The sequence below is a fragment of the Acinonyx jubatus genome, chromosome C1 (genome assembly GCF_027475565.1).
Source record: "Acinonyx jubatus isolate Ajub_Pintada_27869175 chromosome C1, VMU_Ajub_asm_v1.0, whole genome shotgun sequence".
Lineage (NCBI taxonomy): Eukaryota > Metazoa > Chordata > Mammalia > Carnivora > Felidae > Acinonyx > Acinonyx jubatus.
The window spans coordinates 20,981,353-21,008,482 of NC_069381.1; the positions used below are offsets into that span (position 1 = coordinate 20,981,353).

Here is a 27,130-nt window from a genome sequence, read left to right on the forward strand (position 1 = left end):
GGGCTGATCTGTCACAGCCTTACAGGGCACGTTAAAATTTTGGATTTTATCCTGTGGGCCATGGGAAGTCTTCAAAGGAGATTTCGTTGTGTACTACAAAATGGATGCTATGAACCGAATGTTTGTGTCCCCCCTCAGATTCGTGTGTTGAAACCCTAACCCTCAATGTGATGATATTTGGAGATGGGGACTAGGGAGGTAATTAGGTCATGAGCCTGGGGCCTTCGTGATGGGATTAGTGCCCTAGTAAGAGACAAGAGAGAGCTTGCTCCCCACCCCAGTCTATGAGGGTATATGACCTGGCCAAGGGCTCTCATCAGGAACCAAACTGGCTGGTACTTTGATCTTTGGCTTCCCAGACTCCGGAAGCATGAGAAATAAATTTGTGCTGTTCAAGCCACTCCGTCTAAGGTTGAGCAGTTGCGCTAAGACCATAGATAGTATTTATTAGAAGAAGGAATAGAGACGGTAGTAGGATGTATTTCGGACCTTCCATGTGCCAGGCACTCCTGGCATGAACATCTTTCATCCTCACGACAGCCCTGTACAGTAGAGCCCATTAGCTCCATTTTACAGATGGGCATAACTGAACCTAGACTCAAAATTCCCCTCATCCGGAAAGATTTTTCTGGCTCCCCATCTCTACCCTGACTATACATCCTCCTTCTTTGATCAATCTTACCAAGTCCGTCTGTTTCTCCAAGGCATTTTTTTTTTCCTGTCTAGTAGTATCATCTTTCGTGTGACCCCATTTGATTGCAAGCCCCATGGAGGCAGAAGTTTTGGTCTAGCGTGTTCACGGCTTTATCTCTGGAGCCCAGCGCGAGACCTTACAGGTAGTAGTGGCCGAATAAAGAAAATATTTGGAATAATAGGTCTCTATCCACCTGGAGACCTCATCTAGTGCAGGGTCTGGGGCTGCAGTGGTCCAGAAACAAACAGCCTCCCCCTGTTGGGGTCTGCTCTGGCTGCCTCTGCCTGGCTGGTTGTTACATCGCCAGCTCAGACACCCTGCGTCAGTCTGATGTTGGGGAAAGAGCTTGGACTTTGGAACCGGACAGATGAGGCGCACATCTGAGTGCACGTCCATCTGGAACAAAGCAGAGTGGTATATATAAACAGAACCAAGTGCCTATATGAGATTCGATAACTTTAATTTCCTCATCTATGAAATGGGAACATTACTGCAGAAAATTATTGGTATTGGGATCCAATGAGGAAATGTTGATAGAGTTGCCCCGTTTAGTCCCTTCAGCGGAAGACAGGGATTGGTTCCATGCCATTCGCTTAACTAACAGCTTCAGTTTCCTCATCTGTGAGAGGGGAGTTGCGAAATGCAAGATAATATAGAATTCCGGGCCTGGAATGCTCTTCTCCAGACTTGTCTGGGGCTAGCTCCTTCTAAACCTTCCGTTCTCACCTTTAATATCACCTCATCAGACTTCTGACCTGATTCCTGTTTCTAAACCTTGCCCCACCCCACCCCCATCTCTTTTCTCGTCAGCACCTTTCATAATATTCTTTGTCACCCGTCTCCCTGTTCACTGCTTTATCCCCACTGTCTACCAGAGTACCTGAGTAAGTGCTTGGTAAATACAGGTTAATTGCATTAAATATTTATTGGCCACTTGGTTGTCAGTCAAGGACTATTCAAGGCAACCCTAACCACAAACCCAGGAAATAGCAAGGGCAGGGATTTCACCCATTTGACAGCTGTGGAAGCTGAGGTCTAGCAATATTAATATTTCCCGGGAATTTCCCAAGTAAATTAGTGGAGTTCTAGACCCTCTGAGCAGTGCTCTTTCCACCCACCCCTCCACTGCTTTCCAGGAAAAGGAGCACTAGAGACCCAGGTTCTAGTTCAGGTTCTGTTTTAACTTGTGGCTGTAAGATTTAGGTAAACTACTTCCCTTCCTGAGCCTTAGCTTCCCCAACTCTAAATGGGAAGAATAATCCTTGCCCTGAACGGTGGTTAAGGTGAGAATCAGCTGAGATAATGGGTTGAAAGCATTTAATAAACCAAAAGCACTATATTAATAGTGCTTCCAAAATCATGGAAGATTTTGTTATATTAATATGCAGAATCAACATTGACTTCAAAGATGAATCACCGTGGGCTGGAGAAGGCAGGGTAGTTTCCTAGAAGCAGTGGCATTTCGGCTAGGCCTTAAAGAGAGGTAAGATTTTGGAGAAGCAAAGCCCAGAGCCAAAGCCACAGACCAACCAAAGCAGGAACCTCCAGCCTCTCTGACTTTTACCGTCTTCCTCCTCTGGTAGATATTCTCCCTGAATATGCTCTTCCCTACCCTGATTTGTTTTTCCTTTCAAATAAAACTTATGGAAGTATAATTTGCATACAACGAAATGCACATTTTTTAATAAAATTTTTTATTTTATTTTATTTTTAATTTTTTTGTAACATTTACTTACTTTTTGAGAGAGAGAAAGACAGAGGTGTGAGCGGGGGAGGGGCAGAGAGACGGAGACACAGAATCCAAAGCAGGCTCCAGGCTCTGAGCTGTCAGCACAGAGCCCCACGCCGGGCTCGAACCCCACGCCGGGCTCGAACTCACTGTGAGATCATGACCTGAGCTGAAGCCAGACGCCCAACCGACTGAGCCACCCAGGAGACCAAATAAAATTTTTTTAATGTTTATTCTTGAGAGAGAGAGAAAGGCAGAGCACAAGCAGTGGGAGGGGCAGAGTGAGAGGGAGACACAGAATCTAAAGCAGGCTCCAGTCTCTGAGCTGTCAGCACAGAGCCCAATGTGGGGCTCGAACTCACAAGCCGAGAGATCATGACCTGAGCCAGTCAGAGGCTTAACCAGCTGAGTCACCCAGGCACCCCTAAAATGCACATGTTTCAAATGCATACAGTTCTGTGAGTTTTGACAAAAGCACACACCTATGCAACCATCGCCCAAATCAGATTCCTGTGTGGCCCTTTGCAGCAAATCTCCAACTCCCTTTCTTGTGTCCCCCAGACAACTACTCTCCACTTTCTGTCACTACAGAGTAGCTTTCTTAATCACTCATGCCTTCATTAGCAATTCACAAAGTTCTGCATGCAAACATTAAAACAAAAACATAAGTGGAACAAAATGTATTACTTCACGAGGCTTAAGAGAGTATTTTCCTTTGGGGCATTTGCCAACAGTCGCTAGATAAATTGACGACAGCTAATTGGTGACAAGAATTAATAATAATCATAATTTGCCCATTTAGAGAAAAGAGTTTGTTGATAAAAACTCTACCTACAGGAACGCCTGGGTGGTTCAGTAGGTTAAGCATCGGACTTCAGCTAGGGTCATGATCTCATGGTTTGTGAGTTCGAGCCCCGCGGCGGGCTCTGTGCTGACAGCTCGGAGCCTGGAGCCTGCTTCCGATTCTGTGTGTGTGTCTCTCTCTCTGCCCCTCTCTCACTTATGCTCTCTCTCTCTCTAAAAATAAATAAGCATTAAAAACTTTTTTTAAATAAATAAACATTTTAAAAATCCAAACAAAACAAAGCAAAAAAATAAATTCTACCTACAAAATTACAAGAGAACATGGATAACCTGATGGCTTCTGGAGAGATGATGACTTATATATAAAGCAGGGATTTTACTTTAAATATTGCTAAAGAGAAAGCATTTTAAAAGAAAGCATTGGAGATAAATAGTCATTATCCATTTTATTCTACATGCTTCCTTTTTTTATTTTTTTAAAAAAAGGTTTTTTCAACGTTTTTTTATTTATTTTTGGGACAGAGAGAGACACAGAGCATGAACGGGGGAGGGGCAGAGAGAGAGGGAGACACAGAATCGGAAACAGGCTCCAGGCTCTGAGCCATCAGCCCAGAGCCTGACGCGGGGCTCGAACTCACAGACCGCGAGATTGTGACCTGGCTGAAGTCGGACGCTTAACCGACTGCACTGCCCAGGCGCCCCTCTACGTGCCTCCTTTAATTTGATGATACACAAGTTAAGAATGATTCTGAAATTCCAAACAGACGTCGACTTAAGGAAGAAGTGAGGAAAATTAGGGGCACCTGGGTGGTTCAGTTGGTTGAGTGTGACTTTGGCTCAGGCCACGAGCTCATGTTTTATGAGTTTGGTTTGCGAGTTCGAGCCCCACATTGGGCTCTCTGCTGTCAGTGCAGAGCCTGCTAAGGATCCTCTGTCCCGATCTCTCTCTGCTCCCCCCCCTTCTCTCTCTCTCTCCCTCTCTCTCAAAAATAATAAAACATTAAAAAAAAAAGAAATGAGGAAACATGATAAGGTTCTCTTTTGGGGTCTCTTGTTGAATAGGAACATAATCATTATATCAAACAAAGAAATAGTAGATAAGCAGAAGTGTTTCCTCTAAATTTAGGATAGTTAATGCTAAACGTTAATACCTGGGCCATGTTATTGGGCTAAATTATAGCAACTCCTTTTTTTTTTAACACTTTTTAAGACAAAAAAAATCAACAAATTATATGAAAAAGAAAATTACATTGTCTTCTCATTGTTCTGATTATATCAAACAAGTTTTAAGTCATCTCCCAAAACATAGCCTTGTATGTGTCCAGACTATCTTCAACGGATTTATCTTGGCATTCCTTTTAGTTTTGCATTCAAGTACAGATTAGTTTAGCCTGTTCTATAATTTCACACAAGTGGAATTACACAGTATGTGCTTTTTATGCACGATTTATTTGGCTCAGCATAATGTCTTTAAAGTCCATTCATGAGTTTTTTATAACAGTAAGTCGTTCCTTCATTTAAAAATTTTAATTTAATTTTAATTTTTTTAATGTTCATTTTTGAGAGAGAGACAGGGAATGAACGGGGGAGGGGCAGAGAGAGAGAGGGAGACACAGAATCTGAAGCAGGCTCCAGGCTGAGCCCGACGGGGATCTTGAACTCACTAACCGTGAGATCATGACCTGAGTCGAAGTCAGATGCTTAATCGACTGAGCCACCCAGGCACCTCATTTTAAAAATTGTATTTTAGAGAGAGAGTGAGTGTGTGTGTGTGTGTGTGTGTGTGTGTGTGTGCAAGTGTATGTGCATGGGGGAGGGGCAGGAGAGGAGGGAGAGAACCCCAAGCATGCTCCATACCCAGCCCTGAGTCTGACGTGGGGCTTTATCTCACCACCATGAGATCATGACCTGAACCGAAATCAAGAGTCTCACGCTAAACTGAGCCACCCAGGCGCCCCTAGGTCATTTCTTTTTAGAGCTGAGTGCTATTTCACTGTATGAACATGCCACATTCCTCTTCACCAGTTAGTGAATATTTGGCTGTGCCAATTATTTGAATTAAGCTGCTATGAATACTCAGTCGTAAGTCTTTTTGTGGCATATATTTGTTTCTCTTGGGTAAATCCCTAGAAGTGGAATTGTTGTGTTGTGTGGTAAACGTATGTTTAACGTCACAAAGAATGCCAAACTGTTTTCTAAAGTGGTTCTACCATTTTACACTCTCCGCCACAATGTTCAAGAGTACCAGCTGTTCCACATCCTCTTCAACACTAGGTATAGTCAATCTCTTTTTTATTTTAGCCATTTTGATAGGTTTATCATAGCAACAGGATTGTTACAGTGAGTCTTATTGAGGTGTAATTTGCATACAATAAAATTTGCCTTTGTTAAGTGTATGACTCATTGAGTTTTGACCATGTGTGCAGTCATGTAACCATCACCGTCATGATATAAAATATTTAAAAAATTTTTTTAAATGTTTATTTATTTTGAGAGAGAGCACATGCCCAAGCAGGGGAGGGGCAGACAGAGAGAGAGAGAGAGAGAGAGAGAGAATCCCAAGCAGGTTCAGTGCTGTCAGTGCAGAGCTCAATCTCACACACCATGAGATCATGACCTGAGCCAAAATCAAGAGTTAGACGCTTAACCAACTGAGCCCCCCAGGCTTCCCATTTAATTTTTTTTTTTAATGTTTGATGATATAACATATTTTGTATTCAAAATTTCAGACCCCTTTAACATCATTTCCTTCCCCTCAACCCCCTCCCCTAGCAATCACTGCTCTGCTTTGTCACTATAGTTTCGACTTTTCTAGAATTTTCTATAAATAGAAGTATTCATTGTGTAATCTTTTGTGGTTGGCTTCTTTCAGTTAGCATATTGCTTTTGATGTTCATCATGTTTTTGTGTGTATTCATGTTGTATGAGTAGTTCATTCCTTTTTATTGCCAAGTAGAATTCTACTGTACAGCTATATCCTAATTTGTTTGTTCCTTCACCAGTTGATGGACATAGGAGTTTTTTGCAATTTGGGCTACTATGAATAAAGCTGTGACAGGTTTTCATTTCTCTTGGGTGAAAACATGGGGGTGAAATTGTTAAGATATGTGTCAAGTGCATATTTAATTTTATAAGAAACTGCTGAATCATTTTCCAAAATAGCTGTTTCATTTTGTAGCAACACTAAGAGTGCCCATGGCCCAGCCTCCTTGTCAGCCTTTGGTATTGTCAGCGCTTTGTAACTTCAGCCATTCTCATGGGTATGTAATAGTAGCTCATAATTTTTATTTTTATTTTAAGTTTTAGTTATTTAAGTAATCTCAGCACCCAGTGTGGGACTCAAACTCGAGACCACAAGATCAAGAGTCCCATGTTCTTCCAACTGAGCCAGCTAGGCAGCCCAGTAGCTCCTAACTTTTAATTTGTATTTCTGTGATGACTAATGACATTGAGCATCTTTTCATGTACTTATTGATTATATGTAGATCTTGCATATCTGTCTAATGTCTTTTTAATAAAACTTTGCTGATTTTGTTTATTGAGCTGTTTTTTTTCTTATTATTAAGTAAATACACGTTCTTTATATATTCTAGATATTCTGGATTTATATTTTGTCAGGTATATGAACTGTAAATATTTTTTCCCATGTTGTGGCTTGCCTTTTCATTCTCTAGAAGAGGAGAAGATTGTAATTTTGATGAAGTGCAATATATCAATTATTTTTCCTTTATGGTTCAGACCTTTTGTGCTTCATCTAGGAATCTTTGCCTAACCCAAGGTGACACTGATATTCTCCTATGGTTTTTTTCATCCAGAAATTTTGTCTTTAACCTTTAGATCTATGATTCATTTCGTGTTCATTTTTTGTATGCTATGAGGTTACTGTAGAGGTTCATTTTCTCCCCTCAAATATCATTATTCCAGCACTATTTGCTAAAGCCTATCTTTTCTCCATTTAATTTTTTTTCTTTGTTCTTTTTTTTTTTTTTTTTTTTTACCTCTGTTGAAAATCAATTGAGGGATGCCGGGGTGGCTCAGTCAGTTAAGTGTCCCACTTCGGCTCAGGTCATGAGCTCGAGGTCCGTGAGGTGGAGCCCCGTATTGGACTCTGTGCTGACAGCTCAGAGCATGGATCCTGCTTTGGATTCTGCGTCTCTGTCTCTCTCTGATCCTCCCCTGCTTACGCTCTGTCTCTCTGTCTGTCAAAAATAAATAAACATTTAAAAAATCAATCGAGGGGCGCCTGGGTGGCTCACTCCACTAAGCGTCCGACTTTGGCTCAGGTCATGATCTCGTGGTTCGTGGGTTCAAGCCCCACGTCAGTTCTGTGTTGACAGCTCGAAGCCTGGAGCCTGCTTTGAATTCTGTGCCTCCCTCTCTCTGTGCCCCGCCCCTGCTCGTGCTCAGTCTGTCTCTATCTCTCAAGAATAAATAAACATTAAAAAATTTTAAAAAATCAATTGAATAAACATATGTGAGTCTATTTCTGATTTTTTTCAATTTGTTCCATTGATTTATATGTCTACCCTGGCCCTGGTATTTAAATTTTTTAATGTATCATTCACTGTTTTATTACATGTATTTCCTGTAAGTAAACTCTATTTCTTTGTGGAAACATACAAGAAAAAAAAAAAAAAGATGTTTTCTGTTCATTATAGAAAAATCAGAAAATACAGATAAGTAGGGGCTCCTGGGTGGCTCATTCGGTTGAGTGTCCAACTCTTGATTTCAGCTCAGGTCATGTTCTCACGGTTTGTGGGTTTGAGCCCCACGTCAGGTTCTGCGCTGGCAGTATGGAGCCTGCATTGGAATTCTTTCTCTCTCTCCCTCTCACTCTGACCCTCCCCTTCTCGCATGCTTTCTCTCTCTCCCAAAATAAATAAATAAAAAACATTTAAAAAAGAAAGAAAATACAGATAAGCAGAAATAGTAAAATGAAAGTTGCTAATAATCCATGCCTGGAGAGTATTACTGTTATTTTTTTTGTAGAATTTATCTTCTAGATCTTTCTCCTGTGCTTAAATATGCTAACAAAATGGCAGTATATTAAACAGTCTGTTTTACAATCTGTTTTCCCCTCCACAGTATACTCCATAGTGGTTCTTTCCCTGGAATGATTTGCCCCACAGGACATTTGGCAAATTCTGGAGACACTTTTTGGCTGTCACAAACGGGTGGGTGCTACCAGCATCCAGTGGGTAGAGGCCAGGGACGCTGCTAACCATCCTACAGTGCACAAAACAGTCTCTTACACAAAGAATTTTCCAGCCAAGCTGTTAATAGCCCTGAGGTTGAAAAATCCTGAATTAAATAATGCACATGACATGTTCAATACAACACTTGGCACATATCAACTGCTTGGTAAATGAACAACAAATAACTTGGGGCGAAAAATGTTCCCAGGAGCAGGGATAGAAGTTCAGTGGATCCGGATCCCCACTGTCCTTTTCCCAAATATCTAGCCATAAGGCTGTTGTGAGGTGAGTGGTTTTACCACCAGAAATTCACAAAGGGTGAACAATATGTTCGAGACAGGAGACCTGCAGCCTTGGACCTTGGACTCCTCTGTGTAGGGAGGATGGGCAAACTCACACATTCACCTCCCCCACCAGGCTGCGTCTCCCTAGGCTGGAGTCCCAGCTGTTGTCTGGGTTAGTGCAAACAAAGACCTTTGGGCTGTCCCAGATCCAGGATTTACAACCCATGGGCTCCTCCCAGTTTACAGAAGTGCTGGGAAAACACATTCTAGGTCAGCAGGAATTAAGTGCACCCCCACCCCCACCCCGAGGTGGGGGGGGGTGTCACGTGGTCTGATGGCACAGGCAGGATGAACTGGAAAGGGACAAACCACAGTCCAGGGGAAAGTGCAGCCAAGGGAATTTGATTCAGTTCAACAGAGTCAAACATTTAGCAACATTCATTGTACTTCTATGTGTGCTAGGTGCTGTCCTTCTCCTATGTGGGAGGTCATTTGGAATAGTGCCAGGCACTGTCCCTCTCCTATGTGGGAGGCCACTAGGAATAGTAGTTAGGAGCATAGTCTATTTAGAAAAGGATGTTTGATCTCCAGGTGTGCCAGCACTAAGTATTTGCCCTTTATAAGGCATCTCATGACTCCAATACACATAGTATATGCTCACTAAATTATTTATGTGTGTATGTCAGTCCTCACAAAAACACTGTGAGGCAAGGGCTATTATTATCCCATTTTATAAAAGAATAAACCAAGGACCAAAGAGGCTTTGCCCAGTGTCCCAGGACTAATTAAATGGCAGGGGAACATTTTTTTTTTTTAATTTTTTTTTTAACATTTATTTATTTTTGAGACAGAGAGAGAGCATGAACAGGGGAGGGTCAGAGAAAGAGGGAGACACAGAATCTGAAACAGGCTCCAGGCTCTGAGCTGTCAGCACAGAGCCCAAAGCGGGGCTCAAACCCACGGACCGCGAGATCATGACCTGAACTGAAGTCGGACACTTAACCGACTGAGCCACCCAGGCGCCCCGGCAGGGGAAATTTTTAACAGACTTTTGGGAAATAGAAAGATGAATAAGATGTGGCCCTTGTTTTCAACAAACTTAGAGTCTCAGAGGGGAGGTGAAGATGGTACAAGTCTCATTCCAAGTAAAGAGACAATGAAAGAGGTGCTAATAAAGAACATTTCGGGGGGGTAGGGCAGATCGAAGGTTGGTTCCAGGTGGGGGCAAACAAGAAGGCTTCATGGAGGAAATAAATGGTAGTTAAACTGATGGTCTTTGAAGATGGGTAGGCTTGGAAGTAGACAGTCAGACTGTTCCTTCAGAGTAGGGTCCTTAGATGGGTGACCACTGGGTTGGGCCATAGGATGTGTGCCTATGGGGGCAGGGACAGATGATCTGGTTGAGAAAGTTAATAAATTAAAGCAAGACTGGTGGAAATGGCAGGGGTAATGTTCCAAATAGCTGAAACCAGAAGGGCATAGGTAGCCACTGATCAGAATGGATACTGAGTTTTAAACAGCCCCCATGGCCATGCAGGTAGGGACAAACGGAATACCAGGCTGAATATCCTAGAAAGGATGTCACCATTTACTTACCCAGACTCCTTTATATCTTTTGGGAACAGAATGCTCCTGTTTTGCTCTGGAGACCCACTTACCCTGCTCTCATTCTATATAGTTCTGGTTGACCTGACCTCACCTTTGTACCTCCAGATGTGGGTACAGGATCAGGTCTGGTCTAGCCAATTAGAATGCAACGGTGACTGGTACAGGATGGACATGTAACTGAAGTTGGGTCAATGAAGATTCTCCCCACCACCTGTGTTGGAACTCTCGAGGGAAAAAGAAGCTCTGTTTCGCCAAGGAAACTAGGAGAAAGGAAAATCAAATTTATAGACTGAAGAGAGAGTGAGACAGAGAGACAGTGAGTTAGAGAGAGAGAGAGAGAGAGAGAGAGAGAGAGAGAGAGAGAGAGACTAATACTTTATGATTGATTGTTTTTAAATCTCTGGATCCAGATATGCCTGAAGTTTTCACCCATCCTCTTTAGTTACATGAAATTGGCTTTTTTGTCACTTGCAACCAGAAGATTTCTGACTGATACAATTATGCAGGGTCTCAAATGTCATTGTAAGGAGTTCTCCATAGGCTCTAGAGACATGAAAAGGAGGGAAACAGCCAGGGAGAAGGGAAAGGAAGAAGTTTTGACAATTACTGAAGCAAGCTCCCTAGGGGGTGAAGAAGATTAAAGCAAGAGTGTGGGAAGGCAGAGGGAGTGCCTCCTGGAGAGAGGGGAAGAGGGCTCCTGACTTTTTGAGTTAAAGAGACAGAAGATTCAAGAAACTGGTCTCTGCCATCATCCATCTCCTTCTCTCGGAACCAACACTTAAATTCTTCTATGAGTCTGATGTTAAGTGTGCCAAGACAGGGGCGTCTGGGTGCCTCAGTCAGTTAAACATCCGACTTCAGCTCAGGTCATGATCTCGCAGTCCATGAGGTCGAGCCCCATGTCGGGCTCTGTGCTGACACCTCAGAACCTGGAGCCTGCTTCAGATTCTGTGTCTCCCTTTCTCTGCCCTTCCCCTGCTCATGCTCTGTCTCTCTGTCTGTCTCTCTCTCTCTCTCAAAAATAAACATTAAAAAAAATTTAAGTGTGCCAAGACAAACTTAGAATGGCTTCTGTAAGTTACAAAATTTAAAGCACTCACAAATGTCATTCAGCCATTAAAATCACGTTACAAATGAATATGTATTGTTATAGAAGACATATCTAGTATGTCATCAAATAATAAAGTCAAGTTACAAAATTATATATATATATGTGGATATATATATATACATATATATATAGTATAATCTTTTTTTGTTTGTTTAAAAATATATTCATATGTTTGTAAGGAACAGGCCTGAAAAACATTACAGCAGAATATGGTTACCTACCCCAAACCTCCTTTGTTTCTCTTCTTTGTACATTGAACCTCAAGTTTGTTCAGGTGTCCATATCCAGAGCTTAGCTGAAGACTTAACTCTTAAGTCCAACATGGAAATGCTAGTAATTGCTCTCAGGGCAGCCAAAACAGAATTATTATTCTGGCCAATGAGACAGAAAGGAGAGTCTGCTGGAGGGCTTCCAGGAAAGGTTTCTTACTAGTTAAAAAAAAAAAAAAAAAAAAACTTATGGAGAAGAATGTGGAAACTGGAATCCTCATACAGTGCTAGTGGGAATATAAAATGGTGCGGCCACTTTGGAAAACAATATGGCAGTTCCTAGAAGAAGTAAAATACAGAGTCACCATATGGCCCAGCAATTCTATTCTCAGGTATACACCTAAGAGAAGTGAAAACATCTGTCTACACAAAAACTTATCCACAAACGTTTGTGTAATTGACGTAATTTCATAATGTGTAATAACTAAAAAGTGGGAGCAACCCAAACGTCCATCAACTGATGAATGGATAAAGAAAATCCATGTAATGGAAGATTGTTCATTGTTAGAAAGGGATGAAGAACTGATACATTTTACAACATGAATCAACCTTGAAGACATTATACTAAGTGAAATAAGTCAGTCACAGAAGACCACGTATTGTGTGATTCCATTTACACAAAACATCCAGAACAGACAAATCTATGGGGACAGAAAATAGATTCGTTGTTGCTTAGAGTTGAGGGTGGCAAATATGTTGGGGGAAATGGAGAACGAAGGCTAACGGTTACTAAATTTCTTCCTGAGGTGAAAAAATGTTCTAAATTGATTGTGGTGATGATTACACAAATCTGTGGGTGTCTTTCAAGTCGTTGAGTTGTATATTTTACATGGGTGAATTGTATGCTATGTGAAATATATCTCAATAAAGCTTTTTATTGAGCTATCTTAAAAAGAGAGAGAGCTACTTACAGGAATAGGTATCCTTTATTCCACTACAATCTAAGGGAGCTAGATGTTACATCTGCATGCGGTACTTGGAACTATGGCAACCATCTTTCAAGTATGGAAGAGAGGGGAATGCCAACAAACTGAGAGTGGAAAAACAGAGCTAGAAAGAAATTTGGTCCTTGATAAAATCTTTGAGGTACTGAAATACACAATTCTAGAGCCATTCTACCTCAGGACTTAATAATACCAGAAGTCCTCTTAATTTCTCTCTTTTTTTTTTTAAATATATTTCTCTTTTGGGGGGAGAGCACAAGTGGGAGAGGAGCAGAAAGAGGAGGACAGAGGATCTGAAGTGGACTCTGTGCTGACACGCTTGAGAACAGCGAGCCGGATGTGGGGATCGAACTCAGGAACCACAAGATCATGACCTGAGCCGAAGTTGGACGCTCAACCACCTGAGCCACCCAGGTGCCCTCTTCTTAATTTCGCTTAAATCTGAGAGCTTTTTGTTTTTTAAATAGCTTATTGAGATGAAATTCACATAACATAAAATCAACCACTCTAAATGCCATAGTTCAGGGGCATTTAGTACATTCACAATGTTGTGCAAACATTCCTCTAATTCCAAAATATTTCCTAGTCACTTCAGAGTAAAACCCCTTCCTCATTAAGTAGTTTCTCCCATCTCCTCTTGCCCTAGCCCCTTAGAACCATCATTCTGCATTCTGAGTGTTTCATATAAATGGAATCATACAATATATGGCCTTTTTAATGTTTATTTACTATTGAGAGACAGAGAGACACAGAGCGTGAGCAGGAGAGGGGTAGAGAGACGGGGAGACACAGAATCTGAAGTAGGCTCCAGGCTCTGAGCTGTCAGCACAGAGCCTGACGCGAAGCTCGAACTCACGAACTGTGAGATCATGACCTGAGCCGAAGTCAGTCGCCTAAGCAACTGAGCCAACCATGTGCCCCATTGTGTGTGGCTTCTTTCACTTAGCATAACGTGTTTTGAGGTTCATCTATGTTGTAGCATGTGTCAATACTTCATGCATTTTTATGACTGAATAAAATGTTATTGGGGCGCCTGGGTGGCTCAGTCGGTTGAGTGTCTGACTTCAGCTCAGGTCATGATCTCACACTCCGTGGGTTCGAGCCCCACGTCGGGCTCTGTGCTGTCAGCTCAGAGCCTGGAGCCTGCTTCAGATTCTGTGTCTCCCTCTCTCTCTGTCCCTCCCCTGCTCATGCTCTGTCTCTCTCTGTCTCGAAAATAAATTAATAAAAACATTTAAAAAATGTTATTATATGTATATGCCACAATTTGTTTGTTCAGTCATCCATTGATGAGCATTTGAACTGTTTCTACCTGTTAGCTATTGTGACTAGTGCTGCTATGGACAGGTGTGTACGTGTTTAAGTGCTTGTTTTCAATTATTTTGGGTATATAGCTAGCAGTGGAATTTCAGGGGCATAGGGTATTTCTATGTTTAACTTTTTGGGGAACTGCCAAATTGTTTTCCTCAGAGGGTAGTCCCACTGGCAACGTATGAGGGTTTCCAACTTCTCTACATCCTCACCAACACTTATTTTCCTTTTTTTTTTTTAATGCTCACTAATTTATTTTAAGAGAGAGAGAGCCTGAGCCTCAGTGGGAGAGGGATAGAGAGAGAGGGAGAGAGAGAGGGAGAGAGAGAGAGGGAGAGAGAGAGAATCCCAAGCAGGCTCCATGCTGTCAGTGTAGAACCCAATGTGGGGTTTGATCCCACGACACTTGAAGGGGTACCTCCTTGTGGTTGTTTTTTTATTTCACTTGCAGCTAAAGATATTGAAATTGATGCAAGTGTTAATGGTGGTAGAATTAATGGTTATGTCAAGTATTTTCTTCATTTTGATTACCTATATTTTCTAAATTTTCTGTAATCATACTAATATTTATGAAGTCCTTACAATGTACCAGGCACTAAACGTAGACATTTATATGCATAATATCATTTGTTTCTCATAACACATCTATAAGTCAAGTAAAAGCTGAGTCAGACAGGAAACATAATCTATCCTAGGACACGGAGCTAATAAAAAATGGTGGAGGCATAATTTGAACACAGGGCCCAGGATTTTTAAAAAAAAATTTTTTTTACATTTATTTATTTTTGATGGACAGAGAGAGACAGAGCACAAGTGGGGGAGGGGCAGAGAGAGAAGGAGACACAGAATCCAAAGCAGGCTCCAGGCTCTGAGCTGTCAGCACACAGCCCAACGTGGGGCTCGAACTCACAAACTGTGAGATCATGACCTCAGCCGAAGTCGGAAGCTTAACCGACTGAGCCACCCAGGCGCCCCAACTCAGTTTTCTTATCTTAAAACGGAGCTATAGAATATCTACATTATTGGGTTGAGGGGTTAATGCACGTAAAATGCTTTAAAATAGTGCCTGACAGGGAGCCTGGGCGGCTCAGTCAGTTGAGCGTCTGACTCTTGGTTTCAGCTCAAGTCATGATCTCATAGTTCGTGGGATCAAGCCCACATCAGGCTCTATGCTGAGCATGGAGACTGTTTGAAGTTCTCTCTCTCTCTCCATCTACCCCTCCCCCCTCTCGAAAACAAAAAAAAATAATAATAATAAAATAAAATAGTGCCTGACATATAGCAAATGCTAAGTTTAGTTGTTATTACATTGTTATTATTCCAGAATTAAATAAGAAGGCCCTTAAACAACAGCAGTGTCTGGTAAGTATTCACTAAATGTTAGCTCTTAGTGTTATTTTTAACAACTTTATTGAGATATAGCTTACATACATAAATAACGTTACATAACTTGGTATAGTCACAGAGTTGTGCGATCATCACCATGATCAATTTTAGAACATTTTCATTACCCCCGCAAGAAACCCTATACCTCTTAGCCATCACCCCCCAATCCTGACGTCCCCCAGTGCTAGGCAACCACTGATATATTTTCTGTCCCTCTAGATTTGTGTATTTTGTTCATTTTATATAAATGGAACCACACAATAAGAAGTCCTTTTGTGACTGGCTTCTTTCATGTAGCATAATGTAGCATTATTTATTTTTATTTTATTTATTTATTTATGTATGTATGTATGTATGTATGTATTTATTTTCTTGAGTTTATTTATTTATGTTGAGAGAGAGAGGCAGAGAGAAAATCCCAAGTAGGCTCTGTGTTATCAGTGCAGAGCCTGACGTAGGGTTCAAACTCACAAACCCGTGAGATCATGACCTGAGCTGAAACCAAGCATCCTCTAGCTTAACCCACCGAGCCACCAGGCGCCCCTCTTCTCCTTCCTTCTTATAAAGATTCCTGTGCTGGGGCACCTGACTGTCTCAGTCGGTTAAGCATCTGACTTTGGCTCAGGTCATGATCTCCTGGTTTGTGAGTTTCAGCCCAGCATCAGGCTTTGTGCTGACAGCTTAGAGCCTGGAGCCTGCTTTGGATTCTGTGTCTCTGTCTCTCTCTCTGCCCCTCCCCCACTCATTCGCGCTTAAAGATTCCTGTGCTTACATTTAGGGCACACCCAGATAATCTTAACATCCTTAATTTAATCACTTCTACGAAGTCGCTTTTGCCATATAAGGTAACATTGACCAGTTCCAGATTAGGATCTGAATATTTTGGGGAACCAATTTTCAGTCTACCAGACTCCTTGATTCTAATATTAGGAAATAAATCCAGTAACCAATGGAATAGCAATGAAAAAACCTGGCTTGGAGTATATCTGGTTGCTATCTTACCACTTCTGCCTGAGTGCCTCTTCAATATAAATCCTTTCAGTTCAGAAGGGAAAATTTTGGTTTGGAGTAGAGGAAGAGGAAGACCTTGGCACAGGATCCTAATAACAATTTATGGAGAATTTCCTATGTTTCAAGAAATTTACATCTTTTATTTCTAAAAGATAATTTTGAAAAAATGGACATTTTATAGAATAAGGAAATTGAAATCCACCAAGAGTAAACCACCTGTCCAAGCTCACAAGGACAATAAACAGCAGAGCTAGGATCTGAACTCAGGTCTGCCTAACGGGGACACCAAAAGCCCAGGGCCTGGCTATCAATTTCAAACTGCCTCTTGAGAAATAGGAGCTCCCCAGCCTCTAATACGTTTCCCTCTTCCTGACATTGACCCTGGTTGGTTATTAGGTCAGAATAACAACAAGGAGATGTTGTATACAACTCAGGCACCCCAGTTCAATCATCTGTGACGCCTCAGGGGCTAGAGTTCACAGTCTGTGCTTGGCACCCCCTGTCAGGGCTTTGACAGGCAATGTGTTTGTTAGACAGGATGTCCTTTCGAGGCTCAACCAAACAGCCCTAGCCTGTCTGAGCTGACCAGCAGAACAGGCCCCCAGGCTGAGTCACCACCCAGATGTTTCACAACCTGTTTGTGCATTGAAGCAGCAGGAACAAGGAAGGTCACTCTGGGTGGCTAGTGTCTTCTTTAGCTCCTGGACAGAAAGGTGGCTCCCAGTACCATGTATAAGGAGATCTTGGCTCACCCTATGCCTGACCAATATTCAGCCAGAGGTTTCTTCGATTTTTCTAGGCTCTCTCTTTGACCAGAGAGAACCAAGGGAAGTTTCAACAAGCCTCAGTTCCTCATCTGTAAAATGGGAAATGTATGCATTTTTTTTAAGATTTCATTTTTTATGTAATCTCTACACCCAATGTGGAGCTTAAACTCAAGAGTTGCACACTCCTCCAACTGAGCCAGCCAGGAGCCCCGAAAATGTATAAATATTTAAATTATTGTACATTCAACATGCACCATATAATTTAATATTTACAGCAAACCAGTGAAGTAGATGCTATTATTTCATTTCACAAATGCAGATGCTGAACATTAGAGATGTTCTATCACACAGCTAGCTAGTGAAAGGTCAAGAACTGACCAAAAAAAAAAAAAAAAAAAAAAAAAACTGACCACAAGTCTGTACAACTAAAGAGCTTGGGTTCAGAAGGAAATAGCAAGAGGAAAGTCTAGCCAGTTTTTGGGCTTCCCATTCTATGCTGAGTCATTTAGGCAAGTCCTTTCTGCTCCTTGGACCTTGATTTCCCCATGTGCTCTATCAGGTTGGGGGGAGGGAGCTGAACTGGGCCTGAAAGCTCACTTTTAAGTCTATGGGCCTAAGGTGAGAAGTTCTTTCCCTAAGTCACCCCTTTGGTATGGTCTCCATTGCCTGCCCAGCCCATTTTTGCCTCTTTTGGGGGAAGAATAGACAACAGTGATGAATTCTTCTAACCTGGAGATCTCTCAGAAAGTCTCAGCTCTTGCTTAGTTTTTTCATGACTTCCATTGAGCCATGTCCATATCCGTAGAACTGGGACGGCCACTATACCAGCAACCCAGTCACCGCACATACCACCCTGCGAGATGTGTCATGTACATTTCCTTTTATCTTCATAATGGCTGGAGGAGACGATGTCACTGCTTGAGGTCACCCAGCTTACAAAGGTGGAGTTGGCATCTCAGCCTAGGTGACGTGGGTCTGCTTCTTTGTCCTTTGCCACACTGCCCTTCTTCCTATCTCTTACTACTGATGGTGGGAGAATGGACTGAAACGAATTAAAAGCACTTGGTGAACTGGGGATTGCTATGCTTATGTGCACATTAAGGGCTACCATTAGTTCTCTTTTTCTCACTGTAGTAGGAGCTGGGATCTGAGGCCTCAACCATTCTTGCATCTGCAGATAGCACGAAGGTGGGATCTTCTATGGGTTTTTGGTGCATAGTTGCCAATGGAGATAATTCCATTCACTATAAACAAACAAATGGCAGCAATTAACAAGCAGGAAGGACAACGATATTGAGAATTAGCTCCCTGGTTGCTGGTCCTTATGAAGGACCCTGTGCTCACTTCCTCCTTTGGCAGAGCTTTTCTCTGCCATGATGATTGTTGCCATTGCCACATTCTCACTCTTGCACCCAAGGAAATGGGAAGAAAGAACCCTAAGAGCAAGCAGAAAAGCCAGTCAAACACAATTCTTTATCACTTCTTTCCACTAAAATGTAGGCTCTGTCAGGGGAGGGATTGAGGCTGTCCTGTTTGTTCTTTTTTTTTTTTTTTTTTTTTTGGGAGCAAAAAAAAAGGTGATTTTATTAAAGCACGGGGTCAGGACCCATGGGTAGAAAGCACTGCCTGTTCTGCTTATTCTTATATTCCAAGAGCCCAGAACAATGCTTGGCCTACAACAGGCACACAGTTAAGTGTTGACTGAACGATATGTCACAGTGTGCTTGCTATGTCCATACAGGGACATACCAACTTTCCTTAAAATTTTCTTTACATTAGTTCTCTTTTTAATGCTTATGCCCTGCCCCCTCAGCCAGGCTACTTAAAGGCAGTGTCTGAAAACACCTATTACATGCTAAGCACCAGTACCATAATATCTCTATGGGTATATATCATCTATATTCTATCTATCATCTATCTTCATAGCAATATTTTCAAGTAGGTAATCTTCTTGTTTTACAGGTTAAGAAAGACTCAGAGTGCTCCCCTGCTAGAACCTCCAAACAAGCTCTCAAGAAAGACTCAGAGAGAGGTGCCTGGCTAGCTCAGTTGGTACAGCATATGACTCTTGATCTCAGGGTTGTGAGCTCAAGTCTCATGTTGGGTGTGGAGCCTACTTAAGAAGGAAAGAAAGGGAAAGAAAAAGAAAGAAAGAAGGAAAGAAAGAGAAAGAAAGAAAGAAAGAAGGAAAGAAAGAAGGAAAGAAAGAAAGAAAGAAAGAAAGAAAAAGAAAGAAGCAAAGAAAGAAAGGAAAGAAAGAGAAAGAAAGAAAGAAAAAGAAAGAAAGAAAGAAGGAAAGAAAGAAAGGAAGGAAGGAAGGAAGAAAACAGATTCAGAGAAATCAAGTACCAGCTCAAGGCCACACACCAGTACATACCTGGGTCCAGATGTGACCTGCGTTTGCTTGTTTGTTAATCCATGTTTAACAGAGTACAAATCCCACAATGATATTGGGAATAGTTAAAATTTTAATTGATACTTGTCACCTGCCAAGTGTATCAGTCAATCCTTATAACAACCTTAGAGGAAATTACTAGTATTCTCTCCACTGGAGAGATGAGGGCATGAGGTTTGCAGAGGCAAAGTAACTTGCCCAAGTTTACATGGCTTAGACAGTGATAAACTTTAAATGAAAAAAAAAAAAATTTAGGGGCACCTGGGTGGCTCAGTTGCTTAAGCGTCCGACTTCTGCTCAGGTCATGATCTCGTGGTTCGTGAGTTTGAGCCCCATGTCAGGCTCTGTGCTGACAGCTGGGAGCCTGGAGCCCGCTTCTGATTCTGTGTCTCCCTCTCTCTCTGCCCCTCCCCCGCACATGCTCTGTCTCTCTCTGTCTTTCAAAAATAAATAAATAAACATTAAGAAAAAAATTTTAAGTAAATTCTACCTCCAACGTGGATCTTGAACGCACAACTCTAAGATCAAGAGTCATATGTTCTACCAACTGAGCTAGCCAGGCACCCTGACAGTGAGAGAATTTTAACCCAAACAGCCTGACTCCAGGGCCCATCTTAAACCCTAAGCAAGAGTGTGTTAACCCACACCTTTCTGCTTCTCCATGGAGTCTCCTTGGGCTCCTTTCTACCCTCTGGGCTGGACCCAGAGTCTCCTCCAGGAAATGTTTGAGTTGATAATGCAGATAATAGCATATGACTCTCTGACCCAAGGAAGGGGTTAATGATGATGAAATCTTAGGGGACCAAAAGCAAACTCTCTTCCTTCTAAAGACAGCACATGGCAGACTAACAATGCTTCCAGCTCTGAGACTGGAAGACCACCACCTGCTCCAGAAGGCTGGTATGAGGAGTAAATGAGGGATCCAGACTCACAAAAAGTGCTTCCAACAGAGCCTGGTATGGTACCCAGTAAGCATGCACTAGAAGGGAGCTGTCAAAGGGCCTCCAACTAGGGAATTCGAGACCCAGTGGGTTAATTATCCTCAGGCAGAAACCACACTGACTTCCCCAGACAGACCTGAGAGGGGAGAAACCCAAACAGACAGTTACAGTTCAGCTAAAATAGGGCTAATCTTTAATCTTTTATGGATACATGTAACACATTAACTATTATAGCCTATCCCCTCGAGGCACCTCAACACCTGGTCAACCAGAGGCGGGGGGTTAGGTTGGCTGGGCTAAGTGGAAAGGAGCAGGTAAATAGGCCAATTGCCCTTCTGCAACAGACTTTCTTAGGTCCTTGCCTTGAGATTAAGAGGATGAAATGGCTGATGCTGCCTGTCATACAAGGGGTGGGGTAGGGAGATGAACTCTTGAGTCAGCAGCCAGTGAATATTACCGGGCACAAAATAATCTGGGATGTTTTACCGGACTCTCAGCAAACCAAACTCCTTAAGAGCAAGAATTGTATCATTTATTATTTGTCATTGGGTGTTTGCTGTTGGTAGTTACTATTAATAATGATGCCGTTGTTTCCATAATATGAAAAAAAAATACAAAGGTAAAGAATTACTAAGGCTAGATGTCTCTGTGAATTTTGAAGTCATAAAGGTTCAACTACCATATTTTTTCAACTTGAAGATGTACTTTGTGTCCATGTTTATCAGGCTTTGTCTTATAATAGTACTTGTAGATGGAACTGTTTCTCAATTGCCTGAAATTGTTATTACATAAAAGCTGTGACTTAGAGTGAATAGTGTCTAAGAATCAAGGTGATAGAATAGATCAATCTCCCATTCAAGGCAAGAATTCCTCCTACCATAATCTCTGCCTCAATACTTCTACTGAAAGGGAGTTTACTTCTCATCCAGACAGTCATTTTCACTCCTAGACACCAGCACTGGGGTCCCTATATGTGTTCTTCATATAAAGCTGAAATCTGTCTCCCTATAATTTCCACCCAGCATTTCTAATCCTGTCCTTTGGAACTACACAAAAGAAGTCAAATTTTTCTTAGAATCAGAGAATCTTAGGATAGTAAGCAAAATCTCTGGAGGCAGACAGATCTGAGTTTTAATACTGACTCTACCAGTTATTAGCAAGCAACTTAACTTCTCCCTCATCTGTCAAGTGGGTTAAAGTGCTATGAGACTGAAATGAGATTAATATGTATAAAGTCTCTGATACCTGATGCTCAATAAATGTCAGATACTTCCTTCCTCTTCTCCACCCTCTCATTGCTGATTTCATCATAATTTCATATACTTGAAGACAGATGTTATATTCCACCCTTCTCAAGTCCTTTCCAAATTAAACATTCCCCAGTTCCTAAACCATTCCCCTAATAGTAACTCTGATTCATTACATACCTACAACATACAGTATGTGTCATGTCAAGGCCTAACAAGTTAAATAATTTGCCTGAGGCCACATAAGCAGTGTCTGGGATTCAAGCCTAGATCTGTCTGGCTCTAAAGCTACATCTTCAAATCTAGATCCTATAGTAGTGCTGTACAACTGCAATAAAATGCTAGCCACATATGTAATTCAAGGTAATCTAGTAGTTATATTTTAAAAAGTAATAAAAAAGGGAGAAATTAAACTTAATGATATATTGTATTAAATTCCAAATACCCCAAATATCATTTCAACACGTGATCAATTTAAAAAGTATTATGCAGGATTCCTGGGGGGGTTCAGTCGGTTAAGCATCTGACTCTTGGTTTCAGCTCAGGTTGTGATCCCACGGCTCATGAGTTCAAGCCCCACATCAGGCTCCACTCTGACAGCGTAGAGCCTGCTTGGGATTCTCTCTCTCCCTCTCTCTCTCTCTCTCTGTCTCTCCCCTGCTTGCTCTCTCTCTCAAAATAAATAAACAAACTTAAAAAAATTTAAAGTATGACACGACTTCACATTCTTTTTATCATAGTAAGTCTTCATAACCGCATGTATATCTTACAGCCATAGCAGATCTCAATTTGAACTAGCCAGATTTCAAGTGGTTAGTAACCACACGTGGTTTGTGGCTGCCACACTGGATAGCACATACTAGAGCAAAATTGCAGTGTCCCTGGCCTGGAATCTAAGGACTTAGGTTTCCCACCCCCAAATCCAGTGCTGGCTAAATATAGGAGACCAAGAAAATCATTTAATAATCCTTCTGCTAACCTCTGTTTTCTACTAATCATTCTGCCAACAAAAACAATATTTATCAAGTGCCTGCACTGTGCCAGGCATTATTCCAGGAGCTGGGGATACTGCAGTGAACAAAACAAAGGCCCTGCTTTCACGGAGCTTGCTTATGACTTTAATGGGGTGGGATGGATAAACAATTCAGTAAGTAAGCAGTATGTTGCCTAGTCAAACGTGCTATGAAGAAAAATAGAGCAGGAAATGAGGGAGGCACACTTCCTATAATTGCAAAAGACTTAAGATGAGAGTTATCTTTAACATGTTCAAGTAAGAGCAATGAGAAGAACGTGGCTAGAGCTGGGCTGGGGGGGGGGGGCAGGCACAGATGGGGATGGTGGGAATATGGTCAAAAAGGTAACATGTGATGGGGGCAGATCATGTAGGCATAAGGAGGACTTTGGATTTTGCTCTGAATGGAGGGATAACATGACTGATGAGGATGCTGGGGTTAATTAGGTTGAAAAGCAATGGGTATACCTTTTCCACAGGACTACACATATAGGAATCATCCAATAAATGTCAGGTCATTCCTGGGGAAATATTAGCTTGTAACACTAAGAGTGAGGGTCTAGCATTGCATATAATGGTGGTGTAGATCTATCTTAATTCCCATCAGGCCACTCTTGAGAGCTGATGAAGAAACTGTGTATAGGTACATGTGTCTGGAAATTCATACTGATGGTCTGCTGTCCCAATGAAGACTGCTTAAAAACTGGTCCTAACTAACTCTTTGAGCCCAGTCTGGTGACTGGCTGGGAAGCATTGATGTATAAACTTTTCTCCTCCTTTGCTGGCACTAACTGTAGTAACTGGGGAAATTCACTGTGGAGAAAGAGCCCAGGAATTCAGAAGGAAGCATGATAAAGAGACAAGCTTGGTGTCAGAAAGAACTGAACTTGTGAATGAGTTCTGCCATTTGCTGGCATTTGGCTTTGGGTAAGTCACCTTACCTCTCTAAACCTCTTTTTCCTCTTCTGTAACATCGAGATGGTAATATGTACATTTTAGCAGTATTTGGCATATCTACACACATATAGTGACAAGTTATTGGTGTAGAGCAACAGTTCAATAATTGGTAGTAATTGTGATGTTTTCAACAAAATTTTTGAACACCTAGTACACACAAAGCACATTATTATGAACTGAATGTTGTGTCTCCCCCCAAATTCGTACGTTGAACCCCTACCCTCCAATGTAACAGTACTAGGAGGTGGGGCCTTTGGGAGGTGATTAGGATTAGATGGGGTCATGATGGAAATGCCCCCATGAATAGAATTGGTGGTCTCATAAAAAGTCCTCTTATAAAAGTCCTGAGAAGTTTGCTTTACTCTGCTCTTCACCATGTGAGGATACAGGAAGTCAGCAACAGCAGCCCAGAAGTGGGATCTCACAGAACCCAACCCTGCTGGTACCCTAATGTCATACTTCTAGACTCCAGAACTGTGAAGAATAAATTTCTATTGTTTATAACTCACCCATTTGATGGCATTTTGGTATAGCAGCTCCAGCTAAGACACACATTATGTGAAGAAAATGATGATTCTTCCCTTCAGGATGTTCATAATCTGTACCAGGGAGATGAAACATGCACAAAATATATTCAATAAGACAGAATGTGCTTGCACAAATGAGATACAAGATATAAAACCAATAACAGTTACAACCATTTATTGATTGCTTACAATAAGCCAGCCACTGCGCTAAGTGTTTCATGAACATCTCATTTTATTTTTGCAAATTCCACCTTAAAAAGTACTATTTTTATCTCTGTTTCACAAGAAAGGAAGCTGAGGCCCAGAGAGGGGAAGTGAGTTGCCCAAGGTAGCACAGCTGGGTAGTGGCAGAGGACAGAAGTGAGGCCCATCCTAGGCTCCAGGCCTCACAGCCTCATCAGAAAAATCCACCCCTGTAACTCCTAGACTTTGTCCAAGTTTTACCATTTTGTTCACAGATTTCCTGTCCATCTTTTTCTTTTTTAATTTAACCCTACCTTGAAATGCCAGCTAAAATTTGGATAAATACTATGGTGCCTCAAAGGACCCATAATTCACTGGACTTTCCAAAGTTGGTGTCTGTATATGAAAAAAAGAGGGCCAGCAATTTTGCAACCTCCTCCAGTCATTAGAACGCTGAGAGCTTGTCATTCTGCCCAACATTGTGAATCACCAGGCAGATCAGGAGGCACATCCTAAGCCCTGGGGTATATGCAGCCTTAATAACCATCAGAGTCCTGTGCAAGGTCCAGTTTCTTAGCCATCTTGTCTTCCTGTTCTACACTCTTTCAGGGTGATCTCAATTATTCTCATGCCTTCAGCTACCATCTATGAGGCTCTGACTCTGAAATGACCACCTCCAGCCCAGCTCTCTCTCTTCTAACTCTGGCTGGGCACTAACACTTGTGTGTTTCATAAACACCTCATGCTCAATGTATCTACATATGAACTCACCTTTCCTGCCTCACCCACACTGCTTTGTGTTTCCTAGCTCAGAAAAAAAGCACTACCGTGGCCACCCAAGGTAGAAATCTAGACACCTGTGACTCCTTCTATCTTTAGCTCTGGTTAGTCATCAAATCATTCTGTATTTTTAAGATCTCTTTTTTCTTGCAATTATTTCTCAGCTGGAGTTGCGTCAAAGCTCCTCACTGGTCTTCTTTCTCCAAACTCTCCTTTCTCAAGCTTTTCTCCACATTGCAGCCAGGGTGATCTTCTTATTTTGTATTATTTATTTTGAGAGAGTGAGTGGAAGGAGCAGACAAAGGGAGAGAGAGAGAATTCCAAGCAGGCTCCTCAGTGCAGAGACTGATGCACGCTCGAACTCAAGAACTGTGAGATCATGACCTGAGCCAAATTCCGACACTTAACCAAATGAGCCACTCAGGGGTCCCCCGGGTGATCTTTTTAAAGCTCACAAATGTTCTTTAGACCGGCATGCAAATTCTTCTGGATTTGGGGCCTTACTCCTTCCCTGGACTCGTTTATTTTGGCCCCTAACCTCAGATTCTATATCCTAATTCTACTTAACTCTGTGTCCTTTTGTACATGCTGTTCCCCTCACCTGAAACTCCCTTTCCTCCCTTCTTTATCTAACACCTATTGATCCTTCAGGTTACTCTGGGCTTTGATGACCTTTTCCAGGAATCCTTCATTGATGCCCCCACGATGGATCAAGTGTCCTGCTTGCTTCCAAAGCAGCTGAGCTGTTGATACCTCATTTTTCTATTGAATCAAATCACATGGTACAGGCTCCTTAGTTTGACCCTCTGATTCCCACAACTTGCCTATAAACTCTTTTGAGGGTACAGATGGAGTCAACAGCTAACAGAAAGTCTGGAACAGTCTAGACTTTCAAGAAATGTTCAATTAAAAAAAATGAATGGGAGGTGGTGTAGGTAACAGCAGGGGAACTAGAGCTAGAAGTGCAAGTACAGTACAGTAATTAAGAGAGAGGGCTCTGAAGTCAACCATCTTACGTTTGTATCGCAGTCTCTCCACTCCTTTGTATGCTAACAACTCGTTGCCTGGGTTTCCCCATCAGTGAAATTACAGTAATGATTGTACGTGGCTCATAGGGCTGCTGTGACGGTCAAATATTAAATTTTGATATTCTGTTCAGTATTGTTTGCATTAAATTTGTAAAATATTGCATTAAAATATTATTTATCTTAGCCACTGTCTTTCTTTCTTTTTTGGCACCAACATTTTTATTTACCCACTTTCCTGCTCTCTTTCAACATCATAAACATTAATGAAACATTACAAACCAAATTAATCTTTTTGATCCAAGGTTTTGTTAGGAAACATTATGTTTCAAAGAGGTGGCAAATCTATGCCTACTTTTATGATTCTCTGGCCCCTCTCAACCTCTGGCTGTCACTTCTCTTGTCCTATTTCGGCTGTCCTTAACAGCCACTGAATTTCTGGTGTCCCTTTGATTCTTTCATTCCAGGAGAGTGCCTCATCCACTTCACTCTAGTCCTCACTTTGTCCGCACCTTATACACTCAACACAAATCAACGTTCAACAAACATTCGTTGAATTTACTTATCTCCCTATATTTTCAACTTGAAGTAAAATATATACAGTAAAGTGAACAAATATTAAGTGTTTTGCTAAGCTCCCCAATTGTTCAGAACATTATACTTCGCAGTAAAGGGTGTCTTTTCACCCTCTCTCCTCTGCTTTCTGCAGCTCCCTTTCCCAGGCTCTCTTTTGCCCGTCAAGAGATTTCCTAAGGCAAAACTTTCCAGGTCGTCGAACTTGAAAAAATATTTTCCTACAGGGTGGCCTATGACATCAACGACACCGGTAAATCCCAGAGGAACGTTCCAAAAGAAGCCGCCATCTCCCATACCGCAGCAAGGCATCTTGCGCATGCGCTTCTGCTTGCGAGCCAGAAAAGAGGAGCTTTTTAACCCTTCTCGGCACCCTT

General features: G+C 41.8%; 1 long non-coding RNA gene across 4 annotated transcripts; it reads right to left on the minus strand.

Moving 5' to 3' along the window:
- Positions 1-9,562: 9,562 nt before the first annotated feature.
- LOC113599458 (uncharacterized) lies at positions 9,563-27,088 on the minus strand. 4 transcript variants are annotated; one of them, XR_008293475.1, is made up of 8 exons: positions 25,147-27,088; positions 24,175-24,264; positions 17,843-18,357; positions 17,099-17,202; positions 12,606-12,724; positions 11,647-11,853; positions 10,406-10,574; positions 9,563-10,079 (listed from the first exon to the last, which is right to left on the minus strand). It is a non-coding gene; the product is annotated as an uncharacterized LOC113599458 (long non-coding RNA). The 4 variants fall into 4 exon arrangements; XR_008293472.1 differs by having other exon boundaries at positions 9,563-10,574; positions 25,147-27,087; XR_008293476.1 differs by lacking the exons at positions 9,563-10,079; positions 10,406-10,574; positions 11,647-11,853; positions 12,606-12,724 and having other exon boundaries at positions 15,689-17,202; positions 26,172-27,084.
- Positions 27,089-27,130: the final 42 nt, after the last annotated feature.